The sequence below is a fragment of the Protomyctophum bolini genome (genome assembly GCF_963924005.1).
Source record: "Protomyctophum bolini genome assembly, chromosome: 1".
NCBI lineage: Eukaryota > Metazoa > Chordata > Actinopteri > Myctophiformes > Myctophidae > Protomyctophum > Protomyctophum bolini.
Genome location: NC_137862.1, coordinates 20,052,121 through 20,069,620, shown reverse-complemented (window position 1 = coordinate 20,069,620; position 17,500 = coordinate 20,052,121). Strand labels below are relative to the sequence as shown.

The 17,500-nt window shown below is 44.0% G+C and overlaps 1 protein-coding gene across 10 annotated transcripts in view; it reads right to left on the bottom strand.

The window, feature by feature from the left end:
• LOC308318627 (bromodomain adjacent to zinc finger domain protein 2B-like) overlaps positions 1-17,500 on the bottom strand; it is an 89,479-nt gene that overhangs the window by 66,401 nt on the left and 5,578 nt on the right. For all 10 annotated transcript variants that reach the window (XM_080768243.1, XM_080768248.1, XM_080768245.1 and 7 more), the window contains exon 2: positions 3,590-3,633. The gene's annotated coding sequence lies outside the window, so the exon portion shown is untranslated. The remainder of the gene's footprint in view (positions 1-3,589; positions 3,634-17,500) is intronic.

Genomic DNA, 17,500 nt, shown 5'->3' with positions numbered 1-17,500 from the left:
ACTGCCCCCTCACAGAGACAAGGAGAGGGGGGGGGCAGTTTGTCTCTGTGTACTGCCCTCACAGAGACAAGTAGGGGGGGGGGGGGGGGGGGGGGGGGGGGGGGAGTTTGTACTAGGGCTGAATCAGACCCTGGCTAGCGTGGGCTGAATATTGTTGATACCATACAGGTCAAAGGACGCAGGAGAATAATGTTTGGAATGGCCTTGGTTGTGTTAGGTTATGCACGCATGTGTCTGAGTGTGCGTGCGTGCCTGCGTGCGTGCGTCCACATGTGTGTTCCTGACATAGGAGCCAAATCAATTTGATTTCTGCAGTTTCAGATGGTTAGTGAGTGTTGTATCTGTACGCCTGTATCTGTTGGGGTTAAGAGTTATGATTGGGGTACAGGTTGGGGCTAGATTGGTTACGTTTAAGGTTAAGGAATGGGGATGAAATTAAATGCAAGTCAGTGCAAAAGACTGCAGAACTGGCATGTATACAGTATGTGGTTGTTCATGAGAATACAAAATGATTGAAGAAGAAAGGGAAAAAACAATGGCAGGCAAAAAAAAGGAGATAGTGAGCTAAAGAGAGAGAGAGAGAGAGAGAGAAACATGTCTGTGCTGCTTCTACCCCGAGGACAATCTCTTTCGAACAATCTTAGCTCCCAGGCAAGTGCAAAGTACTAAATGTTTAGTCACAATCTCTCTTAACACTTCTCCTTTTAAAAAAGGAGACGGTCTAAAGGGCACTGGGAAAGAGGCTGCATGTGAGAAACAAAAAAAGAAAAGAAAAAAGGCTTGTGAACACAAACTGAAAGATGATAGTACTTGGATTGATGGAAACCCTGTTCAGCTTTTTCAACAGGCGCCCCAGACACAGATTCCTCCCCCTACAGCTACAGGGTGTAATTTCCCCCTCCACCATGACAGGAGTCTTGTAAAATATTACATGTAGCTCGGTGAGTGAGTATAGACCCCTGTTCAATTAATGCCAAATGCTGTGGTTGAGTGTTCAGCTAAAACTGATTTTTTTTGCCGTTTACTCTATCTATCTATCTATCTATCTATCTATCTATCTGTCGGTCTGTCTATCAATATATCTACGTATCACATCCATCTATCTAGCACATCTAGGCACTCGGAATAGAAACACTTGCATGCTGCCCTGCTGTAACACACAGTGGGAGAGGGATGGAAATGCTGGCCCCACAGGAGTGTACACACACACACACACACACACACACACACACACACACACACACACACACACAGATGACTGCTGTGGGGCTGACGCAAGACTATCTCCGTCTCACGTGTCTCTCCCCTACGGCCGCCCGCTGCTCCTGACCTTCGAGATGTTTTTCTCTCTCCTTCCCCCTCTCCCTTTTATGCCTCCTCTCTCTCTCTGTCTCTCCCTTGTACACACACACACACACACACACACACACACACACACACAGCTTCCTCCCCTGCACACCACCATCCAGTCACTCAGTATTTTGTCATTAAAAGGCATTGCATTTCAAGCCTGGATCAAACAGATGGGAGCTGTGCAAAGCACTGCTGCATCCTTCCTCACGCAGCACCTTGGCTTAAGTACAGCTATAGCCCGCATGCGTTACAGGCAGCACTCCCTGTGATGTACATACATGCATGTGCAATGTGTGTGCGCCCACGTGCACACACATTGCACACTACAAACACAAAAGCCTGATTCAAAGGCTTGATGCATGCGTGCAGAAAAAAGAGAGCAGATGTACAAGCTCACAACACGCCACATTGTGACGCATTAGTCAGCTTGTAGATCGGCAAACACACACACCATTCTGTAGCAGCAGAGAGTGCCATTGGCGCACATGTGGGGCCAGTGCTATATGTTCATATCATAACTAATGCATGTATGATCGCTGTAATACTTATTTAGCATGTCTCTTAAAAGGCACGCTAAGTGAAATAGCTAATGAATGTTACGGGGGAGAGAAAATGTCCTTGTTTGTCCCCTTTAGCCTAATGACTTCATTATTTATAAAGTATTTTCTGGGAATCAATGGTTCATGTCTTCTAGTATAGTGGCAAATCAGATGAGAGAGGAATTATCGCAAAAAGGTTCATTGGGTTTATAACACACATATAAACAACCTTGAACGCACACACACAACACGTTTGCGCACACAATATAATTATGTCTATGTACTATTATACTCCCCCCTCTCTCTCTCTCTCTCTCTCTCTCTCTCTCTCTCAGCATTTGCATATCCCTTTGGGTATTTGAGTTGAGCAGCTCTCTCTCCCTTCTCCTTCTCTCGTCTTCAGAGCAACAAATGTCGGCTAATTACACCATAGCTGTTTGGACGAGTTCCATGTTTGCTTGTGTTCCGCTTGTTCTCTATATCGGCTGCAGGAAGAGCCAGGCGGACACATGTCGGGAACAGCCAGCGATGTGGACGGCGTTGTTCGCTGCAGCGTCGTTCACAGTAACAAGAAAACTGATTCCCAAAGAAAGGGATCATCAGTTCAACAATGACACAAGGATACATCCTATAGCCCCGCCACAGTGAAGCATAATAGCATTTCCCCCGTTCACACACAAAATGTAGCCAATTTTGATCGTTACGGGTCCATTGGGTTCCATTTGTACGCACTCAGGTTTAAATGAACACTATTTACATTTTACTGTGCACTGCATTGGTAAAGAGATGACTGGCGCAGATCAAATCAGTAAGTCAACAATACTCAACAACCGAGGGGGAATATTTTCCCTGAGTGCCAAAGAGACTCTAGAAACCTGCTTATGAAAGGATCCCAGTACTAGATCCAGTGACACAAAGTCACAGCCCCAAGGGTACAGAGACCAGGGAGGAAGAAAAGTGCAAGTCATTGTCTTATTGTGGAACAACAAGCTGCCACCTTGGTGTGTGTGTGTGTGTGTGTGTGTGTGTGTGCGTGTGCGTGCGTGCGTGTCTGTGTGTGTGTGTGTGTGTGTGTGTGTGTGTGTGTGTGCGTGCGTGCGTGTGTCTGTGTGTGTGTGTGTGTGGGTGAAGCCTTCAGGACGCAGCCGCACCCCTGACAAAACTGAGTACTCACATGGAGACAGAGAGAGACAGAGAGAGAGAGAAAAAAAGGGAAGGAGGGAGACAGGAAGGGAGAGAGACCGAAACATAGGAGAGGAGGAGAGTGAGAGCGATCAAAGCTGCAAACACGCACATAAACAAGGACTAACCCGTTAGCACTGTTGTAGGGCACAGTTAACAACCATTTACATCCACGGTTATATAATAATGTTTATTAGGCACGTTGGCTTCAGACAAATATTCCGATTAGAATTCCAGAAATGTAATTAATTGCTCGATTCACTGAATGAAACCCCAAATTTGTAATGTAATCAAAACAACTGCTTTTCAAGGGGTTCTTGTTAAATGTAATTGGAGGAGAGCAGGGGGAGAAATCCCTCTTGTGCTGAACAAATGAACAAATGAAAATCAAATTAGGCCCCGGAATTCAAGGATTCTGCAAGTTTTATGCCATACGATGAAAACTTAAAAGGAGCGTGTGTTTTCGAGCACAGATACATGAATGCTTTCAAATTCTTAGAACAAGCGGTACTCACTGTTGAAAGACGTCTTCAGCTCTTTGACATAACTGCTGTAAGCCCTGAAAAACAAAGAAAAGGCAAAAAACATTAAATGCATTGTCATTTTATTCATCACATACTACGCATACACATACTTTGCCATGAGAATATAAATTGAGCTTTCCAGGCAGCTATGGAGTGACGTGATCAGAACATGGTTGCATTTATGCATAATAGCAACGGTGATGAATGTGTCCCTGTTTGGGGCCCTGAGGGGACGAAGCCCCAAAACTACCCTGATATCAAAGCAACAGTCTCAGCGCTCATTTATGGTCAACTGACACATCAAACAAAAACCAGTGTGACGTCGGAAACACAGCTGCGGCCGAGCACGCACATAAGCGCTCACGCTCAAGCGCGCGCGCGCACACACGCACACGCACACACACACACACACACACACACACACACATCTTTCTCCCTGGGCCCTTTCTTGAAAAACCTGTTTGTTCGAAATAGATCCAGACACTGGAGCTTTTTGGTGTGAGGATATTTTCCCCAAACACACAAGACAGTTCTTGCAGAGAACCAAGCCTCGGCAGCGTTCTCACGCCCAACTCTCATACATTGTCTGTGAGGTCCTCTTGTCTCCTCAAAGCCACACATCTGAGCTGAGCAGCACACCACAGCCATGGCTTATATGACATGCGACACAGCGACTATCATGCCACTATTTCCTCTCACTACAGACTGGAACACCGCTAACGATGTTGCATGGAAACGAAGCACAGCCACACGCACACACACACCATATAGGCCTACACAGCGAGCCAGAGACACATGGACACCCACACACATTCACAAACACATGGGCACATGTTAAGAGAAACACCCCCCCCCCCCCCCACACACACACACACACACACACACGCACGCATGAGCACGTGCACGTGCACGCACACACACACACAAACAGGCACACATTTTGTCTAAACCAACACGGAGTGTTATAGCACATGTGCGGGGAGCCAGCTAACAAGGTTCTGTTGACAGTAAACATGTCCATCTGGTCAACGGCAACAGAATGAACGCTGGCGGATGCCTTGTCAGCAGAGAGACACGGTTGGCTCTTAAAAAATGCTTGACTTTTTTTTCTCCCCATGATTTTAAAATAGTTTTTGGGGGATTCTGTGAACAAACAAGCAGAATACATTTTCCTTATTTTTCTTTAGCAATTTAAAACAATTGACAGCCAAATAAACCAAGAACATTCTTGTCTTGGCATCGCTTTACAAATCAGACTTAAAGGCCCACACCGGTGCTGGCAATGTTTAGGGCACTGACTAGTGACTACGACTCACAGTGTACATTTTCAAGGAAATTCCATTCATTTCAGTATGGTCTGAAAATGTACCTGCAGAGCCTGAGGCCTTCCTATATGTTAGGCCTGAGGCCTAACATACCAGGCCTCAGGCCTGAGGTCTGAGGTCTACCATACCAGGCCTGAGGCCTACCATTGCGTGGCACATCTATGCACGGAATGTCTATGTTCACAGGCTTCTGTGTGTGGCCTAGAGGAGCATCTGAGCATGTGCAGCACTACAAGTCTTACACCATATGCATTTGGGAAACCGGGCCGTTGGCTGTACCAACTTCAAGTAGGTACAAACACCTCTGAAATCTCTTTAGTGACCATTCATAAACACCACCTATTGCAAGAAAGGGTAAAACCTCCATACCTCATGTATTAAAAGCATTGGTTCCAGTGCTGGCTGTTAGGGTGCACTGCTTCAGTCAGTGACTTGACCAACAACACAAGCCCTGGTGGATGGGATATGGCTTAGTTTCAGAACACTGACGTGTTCTGTGGCACTATGAATTAATTGCCATTTACCAGAGGTTTTTTCGTTTATTATAAGTGCTTTGGAGTGGAGTTATTAACCTGTATGACAGTATGAAATATACTGCATATTAAGCAGGAAAAGAAAGACTAAAGTGAGGCTACGGAGCGCCTACTATTAGCACCTACTACATTGTTACATTTTGAAACGTTTGGTTTTAAAACAAGCATGTAAATGTGTTCTTAGTAGATTCAGTACTTTGACCTTGTATTCTTGTTGGAATGGACAGCATTCTCTTTTAGTGGACTAGAGGTGTAAAACTCTTGGGATGTGCAGTTGTAGTTCTCCTTCACTAATATTTCACTTTTGATTAGATCAAGCCTGCAGCAGTTCTTTTGATCAGTCCATCAATTAAAACAATCTCGACAAACGTGTTAGTGACTGGGATGTTTAAGATACAATATATCAAAGCACATTTGATTCATGTTTGGTTGCGTGAGGACTGCTGTCCAGCCTGTTCAGTGTCCACTTTGGTGTGACAGGATCGCTGGGATCTCTCATCAGAACCAACAGAACATGGTCCATGTCCGGTTTCCATTTTAAGAGTCAGCACACCTCCCCAGTCACCTGCTCATTGATTTATGAACTGGGTTACCACATTTGTGGAGGGAGGGGGGGTCGAGGTCCGGGTCGGCTCGCCAGGTCCAGGTACCAGAACCATCCAAATGGGTTTCCTTTTAAGGACACAAAAAACCTGACCTGCAAGGCCAGTCTTTTGTTCAGAAAAGTCATTGTTGTACAACTTTAAATAACTATAAAATGAGTAAAGAGTTCGATGTGATCAGTATCGAATCCTTAATCATTTATCTAATAAGTCTATATCTTTACATGCATGTTTTTAGAAAATAAAATTCAAAGTATTTTATAATATATATAATTATATAACATGATATATATATATATATATATATATCATAATAAATCAAAATTCAAGGTGTTTTATAATATATATAATTATATAACATGACATATATATATTATAATAGAATACACCAATATTAATTATTAAACAAAAAGTTCAAACATAACTAATAAACAAACAGTTAACCAGTTGATCCAAGTTAAAGTTAATGACACCAAGCCTATATGACTCACCGAAGAGTATCCAAAGATTGTCACAGTGAACCTGCTGCTCCTGCCATGCTGCTGTCAAACATTTCGGCCATCTTGCATAGGTGGAAGTGGGAGGGGGGAGAGTAGGACCTGATGTCACTTTTATACTGCCTTGATTGACAGTTGACATGGGTTGCCATTTGCGGGTTGCCATGTTGGCTGGGTTACATAGTTCTGTCTTTAAAGGACATTGGAGGGAGGCATTCAATTTTCAGGACTGTAGCACCGCAAAATGCAACCTAAAGCCCTAACCACACCAGAGGGTGGCCATGCAACATGCAACTCCTTGCAACCATTATTCCCAATGGCATGTTGCAAGGAGTTGCATTGGTGTGGTTGGTTTTGTTGCAAGGAGTTGCATACACTGGTGTGGTTAGGGATTAACACAGACACACACATGGACAAGGGTGAAAACACCATCTCTGCCTCTCAGTCTGGCGAAGCTAAACATTGTTGCATTATGAACTGATTTGGAACGTCTATCTGAAAATAGTCCCTGGTGAAAGGATTGATTTATGGATAAAATTTGTATGTGACTTATAAACACCACAATGGTATTGTTTGGAAATGTATGGAGAAAATGTAAATCAGGGATGCAAACAGGTAAGAGAACCTAGGCCATGATTATTTTTTTCAAATGGCAAATTTTCTTTGCCATTACCACTACCAGGGTTTTTCTGGTTCAGAATGGGCTTGTGACTAGTGACTACGCAATACGCATGATGACATAATGACCTTGTCTGTTTACCTTATTTGACAGAAATCTTTGAACTTTCGATAATGTAAATTATGCTTGAGTGAATTAAATCCTAATTAGGAAAACTGGTAATTGTAATTGTTTTAAAACAGATGCTCATGGAAAATCACTAATCATTCAATGTGAAACGAACATTTTTGTTTTCAATCCAAATCATTCTTGTCATAAGCAACACTGTGACGCGCAAACTATTCCCAAGTGAGGAGGAGAGGAACAGAGAGAAGTAGAGCACTGCAAGGGAGTCAGAGCAGAGGAGGCTGTTGAGCAGCAGTGTGCATGTGTGTGCATGGCTGTGTGTTTGACTGTGTAGCACCTAGCATGTAATTGAAGACCAAGACCAATCGTTGAATTGTCATATTGCCAAATATGATGAGACTGTTGAGAATTCTGAGACAGGCACACAATTGCTGAAGATTCTCTTTCTCTCTCTCTCTCTCTCTCTCTCTCTCTCTCTCTCTCTATGAGGTGAACAAATTCTCATCTCCAACTGCCAAGTTTGCATCTCTGGTAAATAAAAATCACACCCGTGTGAAGTGACATCATCATGATGATGTAAACTAGACACTAGCTATGCCGATTTGCTCAGACACTATGGCGTAAAAGTCTCCATTCATTGTCAATAGGAAATGTAATGTTTGTGTAGGACGGACATCTACACTATTAGCTGAATATAGGAGGTGCAGCGCCCCTCAAAAATGTAATCTAAAAGCGAAGACGGGAAAACAGTCTATGTATGTTTACATAAAATAATGGGTCAAAGCTGGTAAGAGACATGACATGTGTGTTGATTGTTGCGACCACAGGTCGCAGATTACTATTAAAACCTGCAAAACCCGTCCGTCAATCGGTCGGTCGGTCACGCCTCCATATATGGTTGTCAGTCCATCACGCCTCATGACATCACACCTCATGACACGCTCCATATATGGCCGTCTCCATATATAAAGATCACGACGCCTTGTGACACATATATGGCTGTCTGCATATGTCGATCTGACATCAAACCCTGTACACTCAAGACACACTATTATGGCCATGAACCCTGGCCATATATAGCGTGTTCGTCAATCCAGTCAATTACACATATATAAATCCATATATGTGAAAACATCAATTAACGTCGTCAATTATAAAAATCACACCCGTTGTGAAGTGAGAGGCGCTAATATATTAAAGTCTAATTCATGTTGATTAGGTGATGTAATGGTGATGTAAAACAAACGGTGCAAACACAAACATTAAACGCCATTAACAATAAAGAGACAATATGACGTAATGAGGCACATTAGGCAAAAAACTTCCCTTCATTGTCAATGGCGTTTACAAAACAAACTAAAGACAAACATTAAACCTGTATATAGGGCCCCTCAAAATATATAGGCATTCCCAGATGATGCACTCCCTGTTATGCCAATATATGGAGATCCCTGATGTCTGAGTCATCAATATTAAGCCCATATATGGGAATGTCAATATATGGCCATATTTTTGACAGTCTCATGATAACCAGTGTGGTTGCCGCGATGCGAGTGACACTGTAAACACTGTAACGTGTAACACATGGATGTCTATATGTGGAGCTGACTATCATCACCTGGATCTCCATATATGAAGGTCACGAGACTGACCTCATCAAACCCTGGATAGACCATACATGGTTTGACAAACTAGATCTGCATATATGGAGCCGGGCAGCAACTCTACTCTACTGTCTACTGACCTCACTGACACCAGATTAATAGTTTAACTCCTGCTTCTCAATTGTGCCATATTAAGAAGCTCTGTTGTTTCCGCGACCTCACCCTTTAGGGTGAGGTCACTTCTCGCCCTCAGGGCGTCACACTGGTAGTAGTATGATCCTTTAAGTGTAAAGCATGTAGTGCAAAGTATATCAGCCATTACAGCTCAATTTAGCACCAAGCACAGACAGATGTCATCCACACCAACAGTGTTCATGATAATGACCCTGATCAAACCATAGTGGTCTATACTATAGCTGCTATAGTATAGCAGAAGCACACGCACGCACATAGACAGACAGACAGACAGACAGACAGACAGACAGACAGACAGACAGACAGACAGACAGACAGACAGACAGACAGACAGACAGACAGACAGACAGACAGACAGACAGACAGACAGACAGACCACACACACCAAGGCACTGATTACTCATAGCGTTAATGTAACAGAGAGCCAGAGTAGGGTGAATTCATCGACTTCAGCGTTTTCATAAAGGCTTGTTATTAGTGGATGATTAAAGGATCTTTGCTCATACGGCTTCGACACAGAAAATCATTTTCCAGCAAAGAGACGGGTGAATTACACTGGATAAGAAGGCAAACGCTGTCCGCTATCATTTACCTGACTGAGAGTAAGGCCATATATTAACCTTGTCTTATTGTGATCTTGTTACATCATTTCCCATATATACTGTAGCTGTGATTCTAACACTAACATATACAGTATATACTTTGTGCATATCCAATCTGTACAGGACAGCAGTAGCTTACAAGGAATAGTAGTCATCTTCTTCTTAGTAACCAAGAATACATTATATTATGATTCCTATTTCTATGATTACTATGAAAAGGTCATTTCTCTCCAGCTAACTGCTGAAAATGATGGTAATCGTCATGGTGCAAGAGGTTCTTAATGTGTGGAACTGGTTTGATATTTGTAACCTACCAGCTTATGTTGCTATGGCTTAAGTTCAACAATGTCCTCACAGCGTTTCATGCAACACACCTAGTAGCCTATGTTCTTTTTTCTTTGGTTTTTTAGGGGTGTGTGGGAGGTTTGGAGGTCAAAGGGCATGCAATTAATCGTTCCATCTTTCCCCCTTTCCTATCTGTCTATACTGTTCCCTATCAATAAAGGCAAAAAGCCAAAAACAAATCTTAAAATAATAAATAATAAAAAATGAAGGGTTTATTTAATTACTTTTCAGCATGAGTCTACTAATAGGCTGTGGAAGCTTATACCGGTATCTTATGGGAGGAAAAGAGAGTCAAGATCTGTTTTTAATTGTTATTTATCTAGGGCGGCTATTTCTTTTTACCTTGACAGCCGCAGCCTACATATCCTTATTGAACAGTTCCACTTCAATGAAGGATTGTGTACGTACATTTTCAGGCTAAGGGCTACTTACGTTGCTAATTTAGCCTATAATTCATATCTGATGTCATCAAAATATGATTAATGAAAACATTAAGAGCCAATTGAATGAAAAATGAGAGAATTACACTTAGCCTACATTTGTACACTAACACAATCTGTTTGTAATCCAGCGGAATGATAGTCTCTTCTCTAAACGTGCCGTTCATAGATGAGGTATTACACATCCTGTGTGAAATTGATCACTCACATGAACCATGGTTAGTAATCCATGTTGTGATTAAAGATGGGTGATGGTTGGTGCCTACAGTGAGTGAGATGGCTTGGGAGCCTCATCTGATTTCTGAATACAAGAAAGGATGTTCTGATTTGAGGGGAGTAACTCAAAAGTAAATATAATAGCATTCCTGCATATTTTGAGTGACAAGCTCTATTCTGTTTCCCATAATAGTCATCTTCTGTTCTGTTACTTTGTAAACATGAATTCCGACTAAAGCACTTTACAAAGGAATGAACCACTGCTATTATCGTACAACGTTGTTGTGGAGCTTGTAGATCGTCTAGTTTTGCAATTAAAAAAGAAAAAACAAAGAAGAAAAAAACAAGAGCGTGTTTGAGTGAGGAGCGTGTCCAACAATTTAAGGTTGTCCAGTTCTGAAACACCCTGGTTGACTACCACAATTAGCACACACACCATGAAGCTGCCAGAGGTACCTTGAAAAGGTACCTTGAAAAGAAAGAAAGAAAGAAAGTTAGTTGATATTGAGATTGGACCCCAGTAAGGATCCACTTTGTTATGAGGTGAGAGCAGAGAGCAGAGCAGCTCCAGCCCAGTGAGGTGTTGTGTTCATCCCTGTGCTCTGTGGCGCGGCAGGGCCTTGTGGGAGTACACTTGTGAGACTTGGCTGCAGACATTTTCCTGAAGCCCCCAGAACAAAAACAGGCAAGTCTTGACAGTCTGTCCGCCATTGAGTCGTCACACAATCAGTTGCAGGAAACCAATCCCTAAATAGCAGTGATTCATCTCTTCATCATGCACAATGCCAGTACACAGCACACAAAGACGCTCTCTTTTTTTCCCTCTCTCTCTCCCCCTCTCTCTCTCTCTCTGCTATACCCTATCTCTCACAGTACAGCCCCCCCCCCCCCCCACCACCACCACCACCACCACCACCAGTGCGGTCTTGCGTTCTGCTTAAAAATAAGTGCTTCTCCCAGCTTTTCTTTGCTCTATGATTTACTGGCAGTGTTTAACTGCAGGGCAGCATCTTTTATCGTTACATGATCTGGAGCTGAAAGCTGACAAAATGGAATCTGTGCGCGAGTACCTCTGTGTGTGTACGTGTATTCAGGGCAAAGAAGCGAATGGGGTGAGGGGGGTGGACGGTGTGTTGGGGATGAGGATATAAAGAACCTGTCTGTGGAACATTTGTCTAAGTGCAATTCAAATCCTCACCAGCATTTTCTCAAATGTGTGTGTGTGTGTGTGTGTGTGTGTGTGTGTGTGTGTGTGTGTGTGTGTGTGTGTGTGTGTGTGTGTGTGTGTGTGTGTGTGTGCGAGCGTGCGTGCGTGCGTGCGTGCATGAGTGTTTGTCAGATTCCACTAAATGGTTTCTTCCGTGACTTGATGGAGCAATGTCCCATCTCAAGGGAATGGGTTACACCACACACAGTAAAGCGCTTTGAGACTGGCGAGGAGCTTGGGACATTAGTGCAATCCACTGTGTGTGAGGAACCCTTTGAAATACCATGCTCTGCTGTCTGTGACTGTGTGCACACATTCACGTGTGTGTGTGTGTGTGTGTGTGTGTGTGTGTGTGTGTGTGTGTGTGTGTGTGTGTGTGTGTGTGGGTGTGTGTGTGTGTGTGTGTGTGTGTGTGTGTGTGTGTGTGTGTGTGTGGGTGTGGGTGTGTGTGTGTGTGTGTACAGTGTACACTGTATACTGTATACTGTATTATTAGATATTAGATACTAGCAAAACATATACATCACTGAGACGTGCAGGATAACTGCTCACTGGCCCTATCGTCGGTCAAGTAAACTCACAGATCATCCCATCCACAGATAGGAAACAAGCAGCACATGCAGGCCTAGTACACACGTCATTCTGGTCGGGTGTGTCATCGTTACAACCTCGATGATCCATCCAGATGATGTTTGAAGGTCAGAGGAGCCACCATTGATGCAGCTGTCACACCTCTTTCCCCCGCAGCCCCCTGCCAGCATCCTGGCTAACTGGCCTCTTAGTACATACAAGTGACTAGGGAGGGCTGGGGCCAAGGCCAGCTGAACACGCCTAACACGGACTGGACTTGTAATATGACAGCCTGCCTCTGCCGAAAAAGAACATCCTGCTGTGGAGTGCACAGTAAAAGATCTGGAGTGTTCTGTTCATTTAACCACATGAAGAAGGCTAGCGTCCCCATCCTGGGCATGCCATATAGCTTGACATTAACTTTTTGAGGCACACTTGTCCGGGCCCATAAGTCACTTGTCCGGAGCACGAGCACACACAATCGGTCTTATCCGCTCACGGTTAGCAGACGGACCTTGTCGGCATTTAAACTTGTAGCACTGCACGTGCAGCCACTCATGCACCAAATAATTAACTCCTACTCCGACTTGCCAGGAGTCGTTTTGAGGACTAGTTTCATATTCATTTGAAAGTTATGGCAGAAAATATGTCCACTTTTCCACAAGCTGCACGTAGACATCATTCTCTCCGGTGGTCAGGGGCCTGCAGAGTGAAGGACTGAACATCAAAACTTCCTTTAGGAAGCACAAATCTATTGGGCACACAAAATAGGTGGTGGTGTGATCAATTGTGTGCCCCATACATTTGTGCTTCCCAAACATCGATGTTCCCGATGTTGGCGATATTTAAATTAACACACGGCAGAACTGTATTTAGAATGTATGTGTTCACAGACTTTTTTTTTTTTTTACAATATTGGAGAGGATATTATTAGGAAAGCCAGACAATAATTCCAGACAATATTGTTGGCTGCTAGGAGCATCACAGAAAAAGTGAAACCACTTGTCCGATGGACAAGTAAAGATTTAATGCACTTGTTCCGGACAACAGGACAAGCCTTAATGTCATAGCCTAAGTTACAGCCTGATTCTCTGCGTTCCGCGGATCTGAAAATGCCACTGAGTTACTCAGTCTGGAGAGTCTCCTATTCTCCACAGGTAGGCTGGACATTATGAAGGTTGAAATGGAACCGTGGCTTCTGATTGGTCTGTGGGGCGCAGGTTGAGGAAAAAACACCAGTTTGACGTTGTATCAATGCGCACTGTGCAGCTACTGCTGTTGTCCTGCAACGTCCCCTTATCATTCACTAAACTCACCCCATGTTTTTGTACTACTACTAATCTGACAGTGTACTACTGAATCGTTAACCTTTTTTTTTTTTTTTAAGATATTTTTTGCGGCTTACGCCTTTTATTGGTTTTTGAAGGGACAGACAGTAGGCTGACAGGAAACGGGAGAGAGATGGGGGGATGACGGGTGCCCAGACGGTTACGCCACCGCCTGGGCGAATCGTTTACTTTTTACAGTAGGTTTTTACTCTCAAGTCTTGAACGGCACAACAGTGAGAAGCACTGGCTGATGACGTGTCAGCAACAACGTGACTACGTAACAGGTGACGTTATGAAATGCGAGTCAAACAGGCTCTGTCCAGACTGAGTAGCGCAGTGACATTTTCAGATCCGCGGAACGCAGCGAATCAGGCTGGAACCCAGGCTATTAATGTCAAGCCCTGCCATAGGTGAACCGTGAACATTCAGTACAAATAGGCGAATATTTGGCGAAGATAGCCAATCTACAAGCCCACAATGAGTTGGGTCGTGAACTTGTACATCTGATATTTTCACAGTGGCAAGAAGACCATGATTGCCAACCTAAATTCAACACACGATTACGATATGGGGCGACAGTGGGAGGTAAAGTAGAGCGGCCATCTGCGAACTGAAAGGTACAATCCCTGGTTCCTCCTGTATTCAAGTGTCCTTGAGTAAGACACTGAACTCCCGAACTGCTCCCGATGAGCACGGTGGTGGCTGTCAGTTTGTGAATGGCTTGAATGTAAGGCACACACACAGGGTGAAGCGCTTTGGATAAAGGTTGCTATAGAAATGTAGACCATTTGCCAATAACAGACCCTATTCTAACGTGACTGTCATGTCTGTTGTGTGAAAGGATATGGTTACAGTGGAGGTGAGCAGAGTGCACATGTTGTGTCCTGTTTGGTTTCTGTGTTTGTGTTCTGCTGCTTCTATTAAATGGATCTGCTGTCTTCTCCATCAGGGAGTCAATAGAGAGCCGCTCCTGTCAAATCCTCAGGGCGTGTGTGTGTGTGTGTGTGTGTGTGTGTGTGTGTGTGTGTGTGTGTGTGTGTGTGTGTGTGTGCGCATGCACAAATGTGTGCAATTGCATGTGTTTGTCTGTGTTTGGGAGCGCGAATGGTTGTGTGTTGGGGGGCAGAATCTAAAGTACTCTGACAGGTGAGTGATTGAGTGCTTTCATTTTCCCTCCAGTGACGACAGAAATGCGAGCACGCGCGCAAACACACACACACACACACACACACACACACACACACACACACACACACACACACACACACACAGTGAAGAATGAAGAGAGAGAGAGAGAGAGAGAGAGAGAGAGAGAGAGAGCTGTTGTTTCCTAAAGGATGCTGTTTCCTGCCTGCATGCTTAAATTAGCTCTAAATGTTTGGATTACACACGGGAGCTCTCACAGAGGATTTAGCAGCCATAGCCTGGAGGCCAGGGGATGTGTGGATGTTTCCATCTACATGCAAACTCTCTCTCACACACACACAGAGAGACACACACACACACACACACACACACACACACACACACACACACACACACACACACACACACACACACACACACACACACACATGCCCATCACAGATAACACACAAATGTGTTTACAGAGACGTGCATGCACACTTTCATAAACTCAAATACGCTCACAGGCACACACACACACACACACACACACACACACACACACACGCATGCACACATACACACACACACACACACACACACACACACACACACACACACACACACACACACACAGTCACACGCACATACAGTCACACACACACACACACACACTCACTGAGTGATTATCACACACACCACACATAACGAAACCGCACACATCCCATCCATCCCACCAAGAGGATGGAAGTGAAACATTAATAAACAAACTCTGAGTCTGAAAGTGCTATTCTTATATATCAAGACAAGAAATTATAGCGTCGCGTGCTGACAAGCCTCAACACAGAAACGAATACTCCCACTTCATCAGGTTTCCACAACGAGGCACCATGTTTTCACATGGGACTTTTATCAAGAGTGCGGTCTGGCTTCTGACGGTGGTGATGGGGGGGTGGGGGGGGCGGTGTGTGATGTACCACCAGACCTTCCCTGCTCCATAAAGTAATGGAGAGGAGGAGAAAAAAAGACGGGAGGGGGGAGTTGGGGCAGGTCAGTGCCCCCCTCCCCTTCAGCCTCAGATAAAGGCCTCTACCTCCTTTCTCACTCGTTTCCCGAGCCCCTGCCAGGATCGAGAGGCGTCTCACGTTACAGCTGTCTCTCAGAGTCATCGTTCAGACAGAGAAACAGAGAGAGAGAGGGAGGGAGAGGGAAGAAGAGGGAGAGAGGGACAATGCCACAGCACCATGCAGGCACATTGAGCAGGCTAGGCTTTCATGGCTGGATAGGAGAAAAACAACAGCCTAAATGAGGAGCACTCACTGCCATACAGCTGCATAGTAGAGAGTTAATTTAACTCTGAGAGGGAGAATTTTCACACTTGTCGGGAGTCAAATTAAACGTTCCGGATTTTACTGGTCACCTGAAGCATTATGGTTTAGTCGGTAATGTAAATGTGTAGTGTAGATATTCACTCTAAAAGTGTATCAGAATCTGTGAAAAGTACCCTGTCCTTTTTATGGATAATTATTTCTAGTTGTGTGAAAAAGGCCTTTAAGCAAACATTTTTCCCTAGTTGCGCCTCTCCTGCATGTAAAACAGGTGACACGCTCCTCAAAATAGTGCAGTTCGTTTCTCCTTCTCATTTTTGCATGTGAACCGATGTTATGACATCTGCTTAAATTATGAGAATGCAAAGACTGTCCTTGGTCCAATGCAAAGTAGAGTAGCGCTTCTTTTATTAGATTAGGCTTACTTGTTCAGAACTCCTCTCACAGAGGCTCTATTTTTAACCTTAAAATTCTAAAAACAGCAGCTTGTTCCAGGACCAATAGCAACTAATCCACTGACTGCTATCTGTGGCTGCCCCGTGAACAAGGTGAGGTTGTGTAGTTAAGCACCGAACAAAGTTCAAGTCAATGCAATTCTCTCTGTAGTCTAATTCTTTATAAATGGAAAGGAAATAAATAAATGATAAAGAGGTGAGTTCATCATAGATTTTGTATCGCTGTGCCTATTTGTAACAACACCGCTCACATAAACATGTACAACTGATGACATGTTTTACATTGGGTTAATTCATCTCAAATCTATACTCGATTGCTCTCCTATATTATATTTCTCATGTTCTTCTCCATCTCTTGTGTCGTACAGTCGGAGTTAAATATTTAAAATTCTGGCTCAGCTAGGAGCAAGCTTTGCCAGCACAGCTAAAATAAAAGCCTTTGTGGCAGCAGTGACCAGATTTTAAATGCTGAAGAAGATCAATAAAAAGAGGGCTGTCGAGGCACAATCTGTGTGTGTGTGTGTGTGTGTGTGTGTGTGTGTGTGTGTGTGTGTGTGTGTGTGTGTGTGTGTGTGTGTGTGTGTAACATGTGTGTTGTTGTGTGTGTACGCCCGCTCTGCCATTGCCTGTGTCAATGAGTGTGCTCTGATAGCAAGAATGCCGGTGTGTGTGTGTGTGTGTGTGTGTGTGTGTGTGTGTGTGCGTGTGTGTGCGTGCTCATGTGTGCGTATTCATCTTAACAGTCACCAAGGCTCTCTAGTTCTCTGCCCTACCTGCTTCTATTT